At 35.6% G+C, this 19,695-nt stretch overlaps 1 pseudogene; it reads right to left on the minus strand.

The window, feature by feature from the left end:
* Positions 1 to 15,803: 15,803 nt before the first annotated feature.
* On the minus strand, positions 15,804 to 17,845 carry LOC144373337 (F-box-like/WD repeat-containing protein TBL1XR1 pseudogene; annotated as a pseudogene).
* Positions 17,846 to 19,695: the final 1,850 nt, after the last annotated feature.

A 19,695-nucleotide genomic window follows, 5' to 3' on the forward strand; every position in this document is an offset into this window, starting at 1 on the left:
TGTCACATTGAGAGAACTGGTACCTTTTTCTGTTTAACCTCTTGCTTATACATTGCAGTCAGAAATGAAGGCTTACCAGTTACTATAATTTTGGCTTGTTGTCTTAATGGACCACATCAGCATCTGGCAGTTCAGTTCTTTCCAACTCAGCTCTTGACATATTGTTTAGCAGAAGAAGCCAATCTGGAAAGGCTAGCATATAGTCCCACCAACTGTGTGATATCTTGGAAAGGAATAACTAGAGATAGTAAAATTTCAGTGATTGCCAAGGGTTCAAGGCAAGCAGGTGCATAGGTGGAACTTAGGGGATTTTTAAGGCAATAAAATTATTCTGCAAAATACTATTATGATGAATACAGAATATTATACATTTGTCCAAACCACAGAAGTATGTAACACAAAGAGTTAACCCTAATGTAGACTATGGAATTTGGTGAATAATAATGTATCAGTACTAGTTTACCTGTTGTAACAAATGTAGTGATGTTCAAATGTACTAATGTAAGATGTGAATAATAGGGTAAATGATAGGAAAAGAGTAAGGAAAGAGGGAGAATGTTATAAGGAAATTCTTTAAACTATCTCCTTAAATAACTAAAATCCTAAAAATGTAACTAAAAAGAAAATCTACTAAATAAAAAATGATACTTACTGAGAAAATTTTCCATCACTACTATCCTTCAGTGATACCCTGGTAGGAATATAGCACTGGATTTGCTGCCAGGCCATATTTAATTTTCTTAGTCATTAGTCATAGGAGATTCCCTTTAAGAAAACAGTTATAGATTAAGGGGGAGGAACTATGTGGTATGTGTATGGGCCATGGGCACCTCTGCCATTTATTCATACAACTTACTTAAGCCCATCTCAGATATATGACTTCCATTTGATCATGGCAAGCTACTGGAAACACAACTTCTTGACTCCACAGGTCAGAAAATCCCCAGTTTACAATGAACATCCCAGGTCATGTAGTCACCTGTCAATCCATCATTAAACATATGTCTCTAGTGAACCAATAGTGAGATCTAGTAACAAAACAAAAGATTTTTAAAGCTATTTTTTAAGGGAGAATAGTTGGCAGATACAGAAATTTGTCACATATCTTGACATGCTCCAGATCAATGGGCTCCTACAAATTTACAAACAGGACACACCCCTCATTTTTGTGGAATTTATTTCTAAGCATTCAATATTCTAGAAAAATTGTGTCAGATCAGGGGTTCAATGTTTATCTCTGGCTGACAAGATAAATATTCAAAGGCACATGTAGCCAGATATGTCCTGTAAGTGGGCATCCATGTCATTGTACCCATGGGAAGGCTGTGTCTCTGCCACTATACCCATTCCAGCCATGTAACCTTCATAGTGGTTCTGGGGTGGCTAATGACAAATGTTGAATAATGTCAATTAGTTGAGATATTTTGCCTACTCACTCAGTGACACTTTCCTGGTGGGTGTTCAAAGATGACCTGAAAATTTTAATCTTTGTGCTCCTTTAAGTCCATTTATATGTCCATACTTCTTACTTCCCTGTTATACATCTAATCCTTTTCCTTTCAAGTCTCAAATCAGACAACCAGGCCATTAACCACTGCTTATGAAAGTCTGTATTTTCTCATTCTAAGCTTGTTTTCCTTCTACACAAAGTAATAAACCAGGTGCCCTGCTTGAAGTTCTGCCCTTTGGGAGCCACTATCCATTTTTAGCTTGTACCCATGTTCTCAGCAAAACCATCTGGAGGCCAAGTTAAGCATTTTCCTCCCCTTTCAGCTGCTTTTACCACTCAGCTACAGCTACTGATTTTTAGCAAGTCCTACTACTTCTGTTTTGGCCATACTTATTTTTATTCTCTCTGTGTTTGTGTGTGTGTGTGTGTGTGTGTGTGTGTGTGTGTGTGTGTGTGTGTGTGTGTTGGAGGGGATATTCTGATTCTTAGATTGTTAAAGATGATTCTCATGGAATAAGTTTTTACTTTTACTATACTGTTTAGACTATTGGCTTTCAGAAGGAGTTTAGCTGATGTAAATACTACAATGATAGTGAAATCTCATTGCTATTTTAGTTTTAGAAATTCATTTGCCAGAATCCATGAAAAAGAAGATTGGTTCTTAATTGCTTTATAGTTATATCAAAGGCAATCAAAGTATAGATGGAGACTTCATAAGGCTAGAATCATGTTACAAATGCTTATATCTTCTGTGAATTATTATAGAACTTTAGGGCCTCTAATTCTATTCTGAGTGTATAAAATATGTCTATTCCCCAATATTTTAGGGATTACATACTCTGGATAAGAGAGCAATATGTTTCTGAAATTTACAGTTTACTAATTAGGTATCATAGACACTTCAACAATGATTTCATATTATAATTTCATTTTTACAAAGCAATTGTAAATTAAATGAAATCCAGATGTCAAATAGTAGGAATACTTTTCAAATGTCAATATTTTGCTTAGTTCTGTCATTGACTTATTTTAAATTCAAAAAAGATATGCAATTTCATTTTAAATTTCATGAGCATTCTCTATTGTGTTTTTATAATATCAATGGTTCAGACATTTTACCACGAATCATTTATTTTTTAATCATATAATGTAGACAGAGTTTCATGGAAAGAGATCTATTCATTCACACATTCAATAAAATAATGCAATTTTAAAAGTTATTGAGAAGGCAAAAGCAAAGCAAGTATAGTTTGCTTTCAAGGAATATAAAGGTGAAATTCATATAAACAAATAAATAATTAGAAGCAATATATTGACTACTGTGCTGCTAGTACTCTACCCACACATACCCTACTTATTTACCTCCCAATTCAATCCTGACCCTGGCCTTCTCACTTGTTAGTTCTGAAACACTAACCATGCTGGTCCTTGAAGAAATCCAGCATGCTATTACCTCAGGGATGGTATCAGGGAGCTTGTATATAAAAATAGAACTATCACAAGATAAGGCATTACAGGGCTCAAAGATTTTGAGAAAAATGAAATACCTTTTGACTAAGAGAGTAATCGGGTCAAAGCTAAATCCTGTGCTATGTTGCTGAAGGAGCTTGGGATTTGGAATCTGAAAGCCTAGATTTTAGTTTGGGGCAAGCCAGTTCTCAAGTTTTAGTTTTCTATTTTATAAACTAAGCTGCACCCCCATCTATAACTTTTGGACAGTATATATTATATGATTCCTAAAATCTCTCCTGAAATATGTTTATGATTAAATATATCAATTTTTGTAATGTGTTTTCATATTTTCTTTACTTTTTTGTATATATTTGTGAATCTTTTAAAATGTATATCTTATATTCTTTATGTTACTCTCTTCAAAATTTGAAATTTAATTTCCCTTTTCTTTATACAGGAATAGATGTAGTAGTTGACTTAGGTTAGAATAGAATGTGACATAAATAATGGCATGCGAGATGAGAGGAGGTCACAAAGCTGTGTGACTCCCTCCTTGCTCTCTCTTTCTTGGATCAATTACCCTAGAGAAGCCAGATATTGTGTTGTAAGGATCATCACATAGCACTATAGTGATGTCCATGCAACAAAGAGCTGAGAGGAACCAGTTAATAGATAATGAGAAACTGAGATTTTTGCTAACAACAATGTTACACTTTTTAAGAGTATACTTCATTTTCAGTCAAGAATTCAGATGACTTCAGTCTGGATGTACAACTTAAGAGCAACCTCAGAAAAGTTGTTAGCCAAAAATATCCAGCTAAGCAGTTTTTAAATCACAGTCCAGAGTAAGTGTGAGATAATAAATGTTTGAGTAACTAAGTTTTTGACAGTCTGTTACACAGCAATAGATAACCATCATACAATTATAAGTTTGCAGATATTTCTACTTTCTAGAAAGACCACTGAATTCTGACATTCAGAATTACTGTTAAGAAGCCATTGCCACACTAATTTTTATACCAATATTGAAAGTTTATTCTTTACTTTGGCATGGTTTAAAGATATTGTTTTATTTTTAAAGTTTGAATATTATGTGTTTAGATGTGAATTACTGATATATACACTATTTGCAAATTGTTGAATTTTTTGAATTGTTGGATTAATACTTTTATATTCTAATTGTCTATCATATCTTTTTTTGTGAATTATGATATATTAGAGGGTGTATGACTCAAGTTTCTTTCACTTAATGAAATCCTTGAGATAATTACAAAGAGAAAAGATTTATTTTGAGTCATAGTTTTGGAGATTCTAGTCTGAGACTTGGTGGACCCATTTCTTGTGGCCTCTAATAAGATTGCAGGGTGGCAATGATGGGAACACAAGGCAAAGCAAACTGCTTACCTCATGCCTAGAAAGCAAAAGAGAAGGAGGAAGAGGTCATGGTTTCACTTCACCTTCAAAGGCATGCCTCAGTGAAGTAATGGCCTACCATTAGGTCCTACCTCCTAAAGTTCCCACCAGCTTCCAAAAGGACCACCCTGGTGACTAATCCTGTAACACTAGAGCCTTTGGGCAACACTAGTGCAAAGCAGAGCAGATGGTATTCTAACTTCCATGTCTTTTGTCACCTTTTAAAAAATAAGATTTATCTCTGTTCATGAATGGTTTGGATCCTTTCTTTAGATTTATCTTCTAGGTTAACTATTTCTTTTTAAATGTGCTTAGTCCAGTGCTATACCATTCATCTGCGACTTAATGTAAATTGTTTTATTTTTATCTTAAGTCATCTAGTTCCTTTATGGACTTACCTGGTCAATCTTTAGTTTGTCTTTAAAACTACTTCTACTTTCTTTTGAAGCATACACATGCTTGCTTTATTATTACTGATAATTTTACTTGAGTTTTTTTGCAGACCATATTGTGGCATTTGATTTTTTTCTCTCTTCCATACTTAATTAAACATAATATTTTTATTATAAATACACGTTTCTTGAATGTTTATTAATAGGAATTATTTATTGGTTGCATGGTAGGAAGTTCTCAAATATATTGATTCTCTGTTGGTAGTTGTATAAGATAAAGATTGACAGATTTATAAAAAAAATAATTCAGGAAAGAAGTATGTGCACAAATCCTCAAATGGTTGTCAAACATGAAATTTGTTTAACAATGTTTTTTTTTTTAATATAGTATCTAAGTATTTAGAAAGGTTGATTTTTTTATTATGTTAATCAGCCTCATTTTTAGCCAAATTACTGTAGGAGTCATATCACAAGTAAAATATCTATAATGCTGGTATACACTTGGTTTTCAGAGTTGCTATAACAAATTAAAGCAGTCCCCAATTAAACACACTGGAATGTGTTTCAAGACCACTTGTGGGTTCCTGAAACCAAACCAGATAAACATTATGTTTTTTCTTATACATACCTAGGTCAAAATTCAACTTATAAGTTAGCAAAGACTCCTAAGAGATTAACACCAATAATAAAATATAACAATAACAATTTTAACAGTATATTGAAGTAAAAGTTATTTAAAACTTATTAATTATTTATTTCTGGAATTTCCATTTAATATCTTGGGACCACAGTTGATTATAGGCAACTGAAACTGTGGAAATAAAACTGCAGATAAGGGGAAAATATGTGCCAGGTATTCAGTGGCTTAAAACAACAGAACTTTATTTTCTATTACTTCTAGATGCTAGAAGTCCAAACTCAAGGTGTTTATAGACCCCACACTTACTCTGAAAACTCTGAAGTAGCTTATTCCCTTGCTTTTTGTAGTTTTTGGTGACACCTGTTTCTGACAGCTTCACTCCAGTCACTGCTTTATTCACATAGCTCTCTTCCTTCTGTCTGTGTTTTTTACTCCTTTATAAGGACAACAGTCAAAAGATTAAGGGTCACTTTAATTCAGGATAAACTCAGCTTCCTTACATTTAATAAAACGCTTTTTCAAATAAGAGCATATCCTGTGAATACAAGGGGTCTCAGATCTGAGCATAAATTTAATAGCTCAGAACTCATATTTCAGCCCAGCATGGACATTAGTGGATGATACAAATGATTTAAAACTGAGGAGCTCTTCTCATCAAAGCTGAGCCATACAACTTCACATTTTATCAAAGATTTTATGTTGAGGAAGTCTGTTCCTGAGCCAACATGATAGAGAGTTGGTCCAAATTTTTATTTTAGTAAGCACATGGTGTCTGGCCTAATGCCTAGGTGTGTGATCCATATTGAGTTGAGTTTCATGCAGATTGAGATATAGGAGTTCAATTTCAATCTACTGCAGATAGATTTCCAGTTTTCCCAGCACCATTCATTGAAGAGGCTTTCTTTTCTCCAATGTATGGTGCCTTTGTCTAGTATGAAATAACTGTATTTTGGTAGCTATGTCTCTGTGTGTTCTGTTCTGTCCCATTGGTCTTCGTGTCTGTTTCTATGCCAATACCATGCCATTTTTTTGTTACTGTAGCTGTATAATATAAGTTAAAGTCTGACATTGTGATGCTTACTGTAATACCTTTCTCACTAAGATAGTTTTGGGCTATTCTGACCCTCTTATTTTTCCAAATGAATTTCATGACTGTTTTTTATATTTCTATGAATAAGGTCATTGGGATTTCAATAGGAATTGTTATAGTGCTTTTGGCAATATAGCTATTTTGATAATATTAATTCTCCCTATCCAAGAACATGGGAAATTTTTCCATTTTCTAAGGTCTTCTTCAATTTCTTTCTTTAGTGTTCTATAGTTTTCATTGTGGAGGTCTTTCACCTCTTTTGTTAGATTAATTTCCAAATATTATATTTCACTTTTTGAGGCTATTGTGAATGGGATAGTTTTTCTAATTTTTCTTAAAGCTGATCATCATTGGCATATAGGAATGCAATTGATCTATTAGTGTTAATTTTATATCCTACTACTTTGATGAATTCACTTATGAGTTTAAAAACTCTACTTCCTGGTGGAGTTTGTTTCTATATTTAGGGTCTCCTAAACATAGAATCATGTCATTAGCACATAGGGATAGTTTGAGCTCCATGTACCTACTAGAAGAAAAAGAAGGCCAAACTTTCCATCATTGTTAGCTCAGAAATGGACTTCCTCAATAAAACTCCTAAACAATAAGAAGTAAGATCAAGAATCAATAAGTGGGATGGCATCAAACTAAAAAGCTTCTTCATAGCAAAGAAAACAATCAAGGACATGAACATAGAGCCTACAGAATGAAAGAAAATTTTTACCACCTGTACCTCATATAGGCCATTAATCTTCAGGATATACAAAGACTCAGAAAACTTAAACTCCCAAAACAAATAACCCAATTAATAAATGAGCAAAGGAACTGAACAGGCACTTCACAGAAACAGAAATATGAAGGGTCAAAAAATATGAAAAAAATTCATATCTCTAGAAATTAGGGAAATGCAAACTAAAACTACACTGAGCTCCATCTCTAGTCAGAATGGCAATTATCAAGAATACAAGAACAATAAATTTTGGGGAGGCTTTGGGAAAGAGTTTCACTCACACATTGCTAATGTGACTATAAATTGGCACAATCATTATGGAAAGCAGTATGGAGATTCCTTAGAAAACTTGGAATGAAACCACCATTTAACCCATTTATCTCACTCTGTTTACACCCAAAGAATTTAAAATAAGCATGCTATGATGATGCAGCTATATCAGTGTTTACAACAGCTCAATTCACAATAGTCAAGCTATGCCACCAATCTAGTTGCCCTTCAACAGATAAAGAAAATTTTATACACACACACACACACACACACACACACACACACACACACAGAATGGAATATTACTCAGCTATAAAAAATTAAATTCTGGCATTTACCAATAAATGAATGGAACTGAAGAATATTATTCTAAGTGAAATAAGCCACTCCCATAAAACCAAAGGCTGAACTTTTTTTCCGATATGTGGATGCTAACCCACAATGAAGGAGGATAGGGAGGTGAAGAATAGAAATTCAATGAATTAGACAAAGGGGAATAAAGGGAAGGAAGGAGGGATGGGGATAGGCAAGCCAATAAAATGAATCAGACATAACTTTTCTATGTTCATATATGAACACAGGACCAGAGTAACTCCACATTATGTACAATAAAAATAGGATCCTATTTGGAATGGGTTTTACTCCATGTATATATGTCAAAATACACAGTACTGTCAGATATACCTACAAACAACAAATAAAAAAGTTTTCATGTTAAGGATGAGGACATAGACAAAGGGCTAATGACACTAGAATTTACTAATCTGGTTAAAATCCTTTTGGAAGTACCTGGAATTATAACAGTGTGGTTGTATTTAAATATGAATTGTAGTACTAGAGAACGGACTACAGCTTGCATGTTTAAGCCACTTTATGGATGCAATGTGCTCTTAATCAACAATAAGTATGTGTGGCTGCTTCTGCTGTGGCCTTGTTAAGGAGTCCAAAGACCAAGGAGTGGAAGAGGAGCAATACTGTTCACATTTCCACTGAGTATCTTCATGTTTCTATGACTCTGAGCTTTGTTTATTTAATTTCAGTGATAATAATTCTTTTCACTAAGAAACACAATACTAGATGAATAAGAACTTAGGGCTACCATCTGGTTGTTATCAGTTTTTTATGTCTCAGAGAGAAAAAAAACATAAAAAGGTATTGTTTTTATTTTAAGTAAGAGGATTATTGTGTTAGTCAGCTTTCCATTGCCGTGAACAAAATATCTTACAAAACAATATGGAGGAGGAAAGATTTATTTTGGCTCATGGTTTCAACTATTCACTTCATGGTCAACCAGCTCCATTGCTTTGGATGAGGCAGAACATCATTGTAAAAGCGTGCGGTTAAAGAAAGTTGTCAGCTCATGGCAGTCAAGAAGCAGGGTGAAGGAAAAAGGGGGTGGGAGGAGAGGGGGGGGAAGGGAAGGGAAGGCAAGGGAAGGGAAGGCAAGGGAAGGGAAGGCAAGGGAAGGGAGGAGAGAAAGAGAAAGGGACTGCGTAGAGATAAGCCCCTTCAGGGAAAAACCCCAGTGACCTACTTTTTCTAACTAGGGTCCACCTCCCAATGGTCCATTCCACTACCAGTGAATTAATCCACTTCTTGATTAACTCACCAATGAGGTCAAAGCTCTCATGATCCAATCATCATTAATAAAATCCCCAGCTCTGACCCTTTGTGCATTGAGGACCATGCTTTCAAAATAAGATTTTGGGGAACACTCTACATCAAAAGATTTAGGGTAATATTCATCACAGTTATGAAGAGGTGTTGCAGCTATGAAAGGAGGGTAAGTAGAGTATGAACGGAACATGTCTAATCTTCAAGACTATTTCTTTTTCTACTATTCTGAGGTGGAAAGTTTGATAGAAACTGCTATATATATTTAAACATGTAATTATCAAAGGGCCAAATCCCTCAGGAAAGAAAATTTGATGCATCACAGTGGAAGTGAGTAACTGGCTAACAGAAGAAATCATCAAAGGGGTTGTAGAAAAAGTTTGTGGTTATAGAACAAAGAAACTTAGCTCTGTCTTTCTTTTCCTATTCAAATATATGTAACAATTTTGAACATTTTTTCAAAAACTCATTTGTTTTCTTATGGTAGTATGGACATGTGCAAATATGTAGTAAATTTCTCACCATTTAAAACCAAAAGAGAGCATGTGATGAAATCATGGGAATATGGTATGAATATTTTGAGAAGATCTGGAATTTTTAACAATAATAATAAATAAATGATGAAACATTATTTTTCTTTGAAGAAAGGATGAGGTTACAGATAAGCATTATATAGCTATATTTTGTTGGGCAAGGATAATTTGGGGGAACCTATTGAACAACAGTTGTATATAGATACTAGGTAGCCAGAAGGATTAGACAGGTTATTTGTTAAAGTTTTGCTTACCCAACATCTATTTCCCTTTCTTTGTTAACAGCACTATAATATTTTTTCCTGGTTGAGTGGGAAAGAGAGGCATTTTTACTTTGTATAATCTTGGAAAAGCAGGAAATAAAATTGGGCTTCTTTTCCCTAGCCAAGAGTTGAGCACATTTCTATTATAAGGTTTTGACACTCACTTCTCCAAGTATTTGTCTTCGGTATAGTGATACAAAAATGAAAATGGTTAAATCTTACTTATTCCAGTTGTGGCATTCTGATTAAATTGTATATTAGTTCCTACTACCTCCATCTCTTCTCTTTTTTTTTCTTTTTTAAATGTTTTGTGCTAGAAAATTAACTCAGGGGCACTTTACCACTGAGAAACATCCCTAGTTGCTTTTTTATTTTTTATTTTGTGACAGGATCTATTAAGTTGCTTAGGGCCTTGCCAAGTTGTTGAACCTGGTCTTTAACCCCTTTCTCAGAGGAGTTGGGTGGAATTACAGGCATGCACCACTATGTCCTGCAAAACCATACTGATTTCTATATCAGAATTTCTTGTATTTTTTTTCATTTTGTGAACTAACTTTTATCCTTATAACAACCTTTTTTTTTTTTTTTTTGCTAAACTTACCCAGCCAGATTCTATGGAATATAAGAAAATTTTCTAATTTGCCAAGCAACAGATTTTTTGAACACTATTCTTTTTTTAGTGTACTGCCTATGAGGACATTATTGACAACTGCATAAATAATCCATTTTACTTTCCAAGATTTAAAGAACTAATTATTTTCTCTTGCCCTGATGTTATGTAGCCAATGATGTCCTAGAAAACAGGATTCACTTAAAATATAACCACTATTGTTTACTTGAATAATTGTTTCTTAGAACAATTCCTTAAATGGGTAAACAGCAAAAATAAATCTTTTCTCACCATCACCCCAATGTAATTGTAAAATATTTTATCCACTTACAGAGTTGACTAGTAATGAGAAGCAAGTGCAAAGACTGATGACCTAAACATTTGAAGGTCTTCTTTCCAGATTTGACTTCCTTCAACTTTTGTATGAATTTAGGTAATGTACATCCAAGAAAACTCAGATGTACATTTTGGACTTCCTTTTAGATATCACTAAAAAGAGAAAGTTAATATTACTCATTTAAATAAGAAAAAATTCTGAAATTAATCTTTGATACATTTTAAACAAATGAATAGAAAAAATTTTAAAATATGTGAAACTGGGCTACTAAAATAGTAATATAAATAGCAGGTATGTATTTGAGCAATGAAACAAAGATTTTAAATAACACATTTGTATATAGTTTAAAGATTTAACAAAATTAATGAGTCCAAATGAGAACACTAACTAAAATAATTTAAAAATATTCTTCAAAAGCATACGAAAAACATCTAAAAGTTACAAAAAGCAACTAAAAGTAACAAAGAGCAGCACATTTATCAGATTTGTTTTGTTCAAGAATGTTTTGTTCCTTCATTTTATCTGTCTGAATTAGTAACAACATAGAAACTGTTTATAAAACTGTGGTTGAAATATTTTATAATCTATTTTACTTCTAACTTTAATCAATTATTCATATATTTTTATTTTACATAGTTTTTAGTTTAAAAGTATTAACATGCTCATATAAAGCCAAGAGCTACTTAATTCTTATTGATGGTTAATGATTTTGCCTAGAGTTTTTCTTTCCTGTATAGACCTTATATTATTATATCTGTAAGTTTTAAAAATTAGATGATTATATGTATTTTTTATTGAAGTGCTTTTAGTTGGGATTTATTAGACCTTGTATATCTTTGGCTTTCATAATGGAACTGCCTGGATCACTGTAATTATAGGTCATCCACTATGAGAATTTGTGACAATGTGAGGTCAAATACTCTCAGGATTCCAGAAATATCCATATCAATAATACTTCTGGGAAAAGAAATGGCATTTTGAAGGTGAACCCATTTAATGTAGGCTCTATTAGATAATTTTTATTGTGTAACGAATTTGATTTTCAGAGCCTTACAAGTTCATGTATTTACTTTTACTTGCTCAGGGGTCTGTGGAGCTGGTCAGATGTGGCTGAACATGGTTGAGAGTTATGCCCATTAGATTCCCTTGGGTTCTATGAGTTTTCTCAAACATGTTCTTCTCATGGTGGATCACAAGGGGGCAAGTTAATTCATGTGCTTTGGATGTACTCCATTCCTTTGGCCAAAGAAGGTCATGGCAAATTTCATAAGTTGTGGGGTCAAAGAAGTATATTTTCAAAGAGAAGGGGAACAAAGTTGTTTAGATGTTGAATAATAATTGAGTCTACTAATTTGCCTATTAATAATTATTAGTGACACCTTTTACTGTGTCTTAGCAGCTTTCTGACCCTTCCTGTCTTTAGCATCTTCTAGATTTCCCTCCTTGTTCCAAGGTTTTTGCTCATGGAAAAATATCTCAGGTCATTATACTTAGCATTTCTTTTGCTTTGCCACTGGGTATCTCACAACCTATAAGACAGCTATCCATTGGTGTTCACTGGAAAAGTACCTGGCTTTCCAGAATCAGCTCAGAAAGCAGGGCCAGTGAATCACAAGAGGCATAATATGGCCAGTTCTTATTCAGACTCAAAGATCAATGTTCCTGAAAGGAACCTCTGGACAGAAGAGTTTACCTTAGGACTCAGGGCATATTAGGTCTGGAAATAAGCCAGCCCCAGTAAGCGAAATATCAAATGTTTTCACTGATATTTGAAAACTAACCCACAATAAGGTGGGTAGAGGGATGGAAGAAATGGGAATAATAAAAATTCAGTAACAAAGGGGAATGAAGGTAAGGGAGAGTGGATGAGTAAAGGAAAGACAGTGGAACGAATCTGACATAATTTTCCTATGTACATATATGAATAAACGACAGTGAATCCCAATATCATGTATAACCACAAGGATGGGGTCCTAATCGGAAGAAGATATATTCTATGCTTGTATTATATCAAAATGGGTTCTACTGTCATTCTATAACTAAAAAGAACCAGTAATTTAAAAACAAGAATTTAAATTGGCTACTATATATTCAACAAATACCCACGGAGCTTTTCTCCCTTCAGGAAATAATTCCCTTGTATTATTATTCAGAGGAGATATTAACATATTTCACATATTCCAATCAAGTCATCATTGGTCTACAAGTCTATTTTGGTGCCAAGGAAATAAAGTTACACTATTTTAAATTAATTTTCTCTTTCTTGTGTTTTAATGCATCCTTTCAAAACAAAATAAGGCATGATGTTATAACAGATAAAACATGAGTTGACTTATAAATTGCAGAAATGCAAAAATTATGAATTAAACAACGGAGTCTTTAAAGTGATGAAAGTTCAGACTCTCTGAGGATCTTGTGATTTCACAATCATACCAGGGCCCCACACTACTTCTCTCATGCCTCTCAGTCACCTTGATCATGGCCTTGTTGAATTACATCTCTACCATAGCGCCCTCAGTGCCAGTATCATGTCCAGGATCCCATCAGGAAGAAGAGATCATGGGCCTGCTCCCCATGAGGAAAGCTTCACCTAGTGACTTCTGCTAGTAACTGACTAGTAAAATTAAAAAATAGCTATAATAAAATTTTAAATAAGAAAGACTTATTTTTATATATCAAATGTCTAAACTAATTGGTGGAATGTAATAATTAAGACTTTGTTTTAATAATACAAACATAGGCAATCCAATGGTACAGAATAGAAAAGACAGAGTAGAGGTACATATACATGCAATTTATGTACAAAGTGGTTCCATTAAGTGGGGAAAGAATGTTCTATTTGATAAATAGTGCAGATAAAGTTATTATTTAATAAGTAAAAATAAAAACATGTTCTTATATTTCAGAACACAAGAATAAAATAATTTGAGATGGAATACAAAACAAGATATGAAATACCATCCTTTAAATATTTTAGAAGAAAACTTAAGACAATATTCTTGCTTTTAAATTTAGATTGGATTGAATCTTGGTGCAAAGGACAGCATAGAACAATATTGATTTAACTGAGGATATTTTTTTTTTATTGCACAGATTTTTTTATTTTTATTTATTTTTTTTAAACAACAACAGAGGTCAACCAGATGTGAACCTCTAGCAATAAAAGCAGGATTTCAAGTGCCAGATACTCAGCATATTAGGTTTCCTACATAAGTCACAGGGTTATAAGTTCTAAATTATCTCTAATGTGATCCAAAACCCTAAAAACAGCTGGCACAAAACCATCATGAATGACTGCCTCTCTGGATGTAAATCTTAAAAAATATTATTACAGTATCATAGTCCCCACTATCAACAACTAGGGTACATATAACAATGTATTGTGAAAATTAAGTGTATTTATTCTCTTTACCTATAGCAAATGCTACTCTACCTTAGTAAAACCAAGACTTGCTTCAATCAATGCTGTTTTGTAAAAATAGCAAAACAACAAATGCTGCAAATCAAAGCTGCATTAACTTGGGTTAAATCAGTTTCCACTTCAACACAGAACACAGGTTAAAATTTTAGCAGTAAAGACCTCAAAATAATTATTGACAGAAATAGTGTTGTAAATTTGCTAAGCTTGATAATAAACAATTCCTTAATTAAAATCTGTAAGATATAAATTTGACAACTATTCTCTTCCAAATTGACACTCCTAGATTCTTATGTTAATGACAAACCCTGTTAATCATACACATAAACATGGCCTCATTCTAACATTTGTCTGTATATTTTGCTTTTAGTTGCATGAGCACAAGAGATTTGATGCCTGTTATCTTTAAGAAAACACTTGACATAAACAGAGTAAAAGACATGATAGAGTAGTGATTACTGGAAAAAAAAATAGCAGCTTAAATCTATCTTATACTTGAAAAAAAATGTAGTCACAAGTACCACAAATGCAGAATCAGAGCAGCAAGGAGGTTAGTGCAATTATCTTTTTTTTTTTTTTAATTCTGAATCACTGCTATTAAAAATACCTTGAAGCAAGTCTTTTGTTTTAAAGATTGTTTTTTAAACTAAGGTAGCAAGCATTTTGCCATGTAATGGCAGTGTTATATGCCGTTATCTTGCTTTGTATAAAAGAAAAACAACATGAGAGATTCTTAATACTGGAGTTTGGTTACATTACATAGTTAAGCTTCTATACAGAATGATGGACACTTTGAGAAGCTAATCCTTATCCAGAAACGTTTTAATCTCTTAGAAAACAAAGCAAAACAAATAGACAACAAAAAACCCAAAACTACTTTGCTCCTTTTCACAATAGTGCACATTTTAACCATAATTCAGTTATGGCTACAAAACATCAGAAGATTTTTTTAAAATGTATCTTCTCTATGGTATTTAAAAAAAAATTTGTGCCCTTCTAGTCTTTAATTGGCAGAAACATGTCCCAAAAATGAAACTATTGTATTTAAGCCACATCACAAAAAAAAGAACCAGAAAACAAACAAACAACAACAACAACAACAACAAAAAAAAAACAGAGCATAATACCCTTTTACTGATGTGTCTTACAGATTGCCATGACCCAAGTCATATGTTTTCATTTAATTTCAAATTCCCCCTTCCTTCCACAATATGCACCAATTGAATATATGCTCTGGGAGCCATAAAATGTACCAAACATTAATCTCTTCAAAAGAATGCATTAAAATATTTTTAAGATTTTTTTTTTGTTTAAAAGGTGAAAAAAATATAAACAAGAAACTGATTCACTCCCTTACTTCATGCATCCATAATCTAAACCAAAAACAAAATTTAAAAGCAAGAACAAACTACTGCTGCAAGTTTTTTTTTTTTAAGTCCATTTTCTCTGTACATACAAACTGCTCACTACTGAAAGGAAACAAAAGAATATAATCCATGGTGTCTGCTGATTCAAAGGGGGAGACAAGGCTGTCATTAGTATCCAAAAACTGGTACATGTATGTATGGTCTGCTTTTATAACGTATATCTCTTTCTTCTGTTTTTCATATCCAAACTTCTAAATGCTATTTTAGGGGCACAGCAGATTAGATTCCAGCACTTGGTGAACAGAATTCACAAGCTGTGACAAAACTCTGTCATCTTCAGGGTGCAATTTTGTTTATATACACTGTATGTATATATTTCTTTTAGATTTGGCTGTAGTGGACTGGCCATGGTTCAAGTGGGACTATAGCAGTACGTGGGTCAGGGACAGTCATTTTGGCTATGTACACATTCATAGTCGGTCCATGGCTTCCAACTAGTAGCGCTATTTCCGAAGGTCTAATACACAAACTGAACCATCTGATGCACTGGCTCCAACTTTGTCTCCTGCTGCATTCCAGCAAACTTCAAAAATTCCACCTGTTCCCCTATAGCTGTGAACTAGAGCACCTGTCTGTGTGTTCCAGATGTGCACACATTTGTCAAAAGAACCACTTGCCAGATACCTGCTATCAGGACTGAAAGCTACACTGTACACAGGCTCTTGGTGTTTTGTCAAAGTATGGGTGCAAATTCCTCGGTCTACATCCCATAACCTAACGGTAGAATCGAAGGATGCACTTGCTAACATAAGGTTGGCATTTGGATTATTTGTCCCTGGTCCTGTTGGACTCCATTTAATAGTATAAATTTCTTTATTATGTGCTTGCAAATCATGGACACAATTGTCTTGTTTCATACTCCATATCTTCAAAGTCATGTCATCAGAACAGGAGGCCAGGAGATTGCCAGTTGGGTCCCATTTGATAGCATTTACTTCATTCGTATGTCCCTGGAATGTTTTAATAGGTCTGTCTTGTCCTAATTTGCAGACGTGAATGCACATATCTGTACTACAAGAAGCAAAGGTATTGTTGCTTTGCCAGTCAACATCCAATGCCGGTGTGAATGAAAAGGAAACTGTTGCTTGGCTTCACCAGTATGTGCATCCCAAATAATTGTAGTCTTATCTACTCCAGCACTCAGGATGAAATTTCCTTTTTTATTCCATTTTAATGCAAATATAGGGCCTTTATGCTGCCCTAAGGTGCTAGCAAGATTACCATCTTTAGTCCATATTCTGGCAAATCCATCATATGAACCGGTTGCTAGAAGTGTACCTTCACTATTCCAATCTAGAGATGTCACATCTTTGTTGCTTGGAACATCTTGCCCTCCTTCTCGTATACAATGTCTAAGTACTAACTGTGTGGAGCCACTAGTGCTATTTTCACTAAGATTCCATATTCTTGCTGTTGAGTCACCAGACCCTGATGCTAGGAGATCACTAACAGGGTTCCAGGCACAGATAAAAACTTCTGATTCATGGCCCCATAACACGACTGCTTTATTAGGAGGGATTTCAACATCTCCATCCACTTCCATCATATCAGTATGATTATTTGCTATAGTATGTGCTCCATTCTCCTCCCCATTTGCTGTGTTTTCTCCATTTTTTGCAGATCCTTGTTGGTTGGTGGCAGCTGCGGCAGCTGCGGCAGCTGCAGCAGCTGCTGCCTGTTGCTGTGCAAGCTTATCTCTATAAGCTTGTTGTCTTGTTTGTACTACATCAGGCATTACGGCATCGATCAGGGACAGAGACTCTATGGGTCGACCATCAAACAAGGTACCATCCTCGTTAATACTAACTTCTGCCTCTACATACTGTAGACCTTTCTGGATGATAGAAATCAATGCAGCAGGTGGGACGAGTGCACCATTTATATTAGACTGACTTATATGGCTTTCTATACCAAAGGTAAATGCTGAATGAGAAAACCCTGACTCTTGCAAGAAGTTGACCTCATCACTGCTTATACTCATCTTTATTCCCACTTAAACCATGAGGTCACAACACAGGATATAACCCATTGGCAGTGCATTGATGTAGGGATGCGCAACTGAAGATCCTGTACCACCGATCACAAGAAGCTGTTCCTGATTCTGGAAACGGTGGCCTCCAACGCCGCTCCCCCCTCCCGGGAATGGAGGCACAAGGAAATTCCCGTCCTCGCCGCCGCCGCCACCGCCTCCAACCACCCCCAAAATAACCCCTCCAGGGGGTGAGAGGCAATTATAACCCCGTCGAGCGGAGGGCGCGGGGGATGGGCGCGGGCGGGCGGGGGCGGGGAGCAAGGCGCGGGTCCCCAGGTGGCGAGCGGAGGTGCTCCCGCCGCGGGGGGAGGGGCGGGGGCGCACGTGGCCGGCGGCAGGGGGAGGCGGCGCGCGGGGGAAGGGCGCCGGCGGGGAGAGGAATTGAGGCAGAAGGTAAAAGCTGTTACTAAGGGAAAGAGCCAAACGGTTCGGACCAGCCAATGGCTCAGACACTCAACACTGGGGAGAGAGGAATGGGGACCAGCCAGGCACAAATGAGCTCGCGAGGGCGGCGGCGGCGGCGGCGGCGGCGGCGGCGGCGGCGGCGGCGGCGGCCGCCGCACAGCAAAACAAACCCGAGCGGCCTGCGCTGCGCCGGGCGGGCGGGCGCGCGGGGGAGGGGCCGGCGGGGGAGGGGCGCGTGGACGCCGGCAGCGGCGCGGCGGGGGGAGGGGGGGGAGCGGCTCCACAGGCCGGCTCCCGCCTTCCCTCCAGGCCCGCTGCCGAGGCGCTCAACTGAGGATATTTTTTAAAAAACATTTTTAAAATTTAAATTGCAGATGGACACAGTACTTTTATTTCGTTTATTTATATGTGGTGTTGATAATCAAACCCAGTGTCTCACTCATGTTTGGCAAATGCTCTACCACTGAGCCACAGCCACAGCTCACCAATAATGATTTGAATGAGGATGGTATTCATGGTAAAGCTCTCTCCAGCACTAATAAACAAACAAACCTAGCTAAACCTGGGGAAGTAGGAGCACTTGTTTCCAGAATTATCACACCATTAAATTAAAATAACCATTTTATTTTTTATTGATTCCTTTTAGTTATATATAGCATTAGGATACATTTTGACATAATCACAAAAGCATGGGATAAAATTTGCTCTAGTTCAGTCCCAAGCACTTCCACTCTCCCGCCTCATGTCTCCTGTGCTCCTTTCCCTCTATTCTATTATTCTACTGAACTTTCTGCATTTTTTTGTGTGTATACATACACATATTATTAATCAGTGTCTGTGGATATACTTGATGTTGAGATTCACTGGAATATTTACGTACGTTGACACAAAAGTTCAGTCAGATTCATTCCACTGTTCTTCCTTTATCTCACCTCTCCTTCCTCCCTCTCAATTCCCTTGATTGACTCTACTGAACTTTCCTCTATTTTTATGGAATCTCTCCCCCCACTGTTTTTCTTTCTCTCTCTTTCTCCCTACCCTCCTTATTTTGGATTAGCTTCTGTGTATCAGAGGAAACATTTGACTTTTACTCTTGGAGTCTGGCTCATTTCACTTAATATGAGAGTCTCTAGTTCCATCCATTTATTAGAAAATGTCATAAAGTCATTCTTTATGGACGAATAATATTCCACTGTGTGTATATATACCACATTTTCTTTATTCTTTCATTTGTTGAAAGGCACCCAGTTTGGTTCCAAAACTTGGTTATTGTGAATTGTGCTGCGGTAAACATTGATATTCTTGCATCCCTGTAGTATGCTGAGTTTAGAACTTTCGGATATATACCAAGGAGTGGGACAACAAGATCATATGGTCATTTCATTTCTAGATTTTGAGGACTCTGAATACTGTTTCCCAGAATGGTTGCACTAATTTGCAGTCCTACCAATATTGTATGAATGCATCTTTTCCCCCACATCCTTGCCAACATTTATTATTAGTTGTATTCTTGATAATTGCCATTCTCACTGGAATGAGATCAAATCTCCAGACAGTTTTGATTTGCATTTCCCTAATGCTAACACTTTTGAACATTTTTTTTTTCATATAGTTGTTTG

The sequence above is a fragment of the Ictidomys tridecemlineatus genome, unplaced genomic scaffold (genome assembly GCF_052094955.1).
Source record: "Ictidomys tridecemlineatus isolate mIctTri1 unplaced genomic scaffold, mIctTri1.hap1 Scaffold_36, whole genome shotgun sequence".
NCBI lineage: Eukaryota > Metazoa > Chordata > Mammalia > Rodentia > Sciuridae > Ictidomys > Ictidomys tridecemlineatus.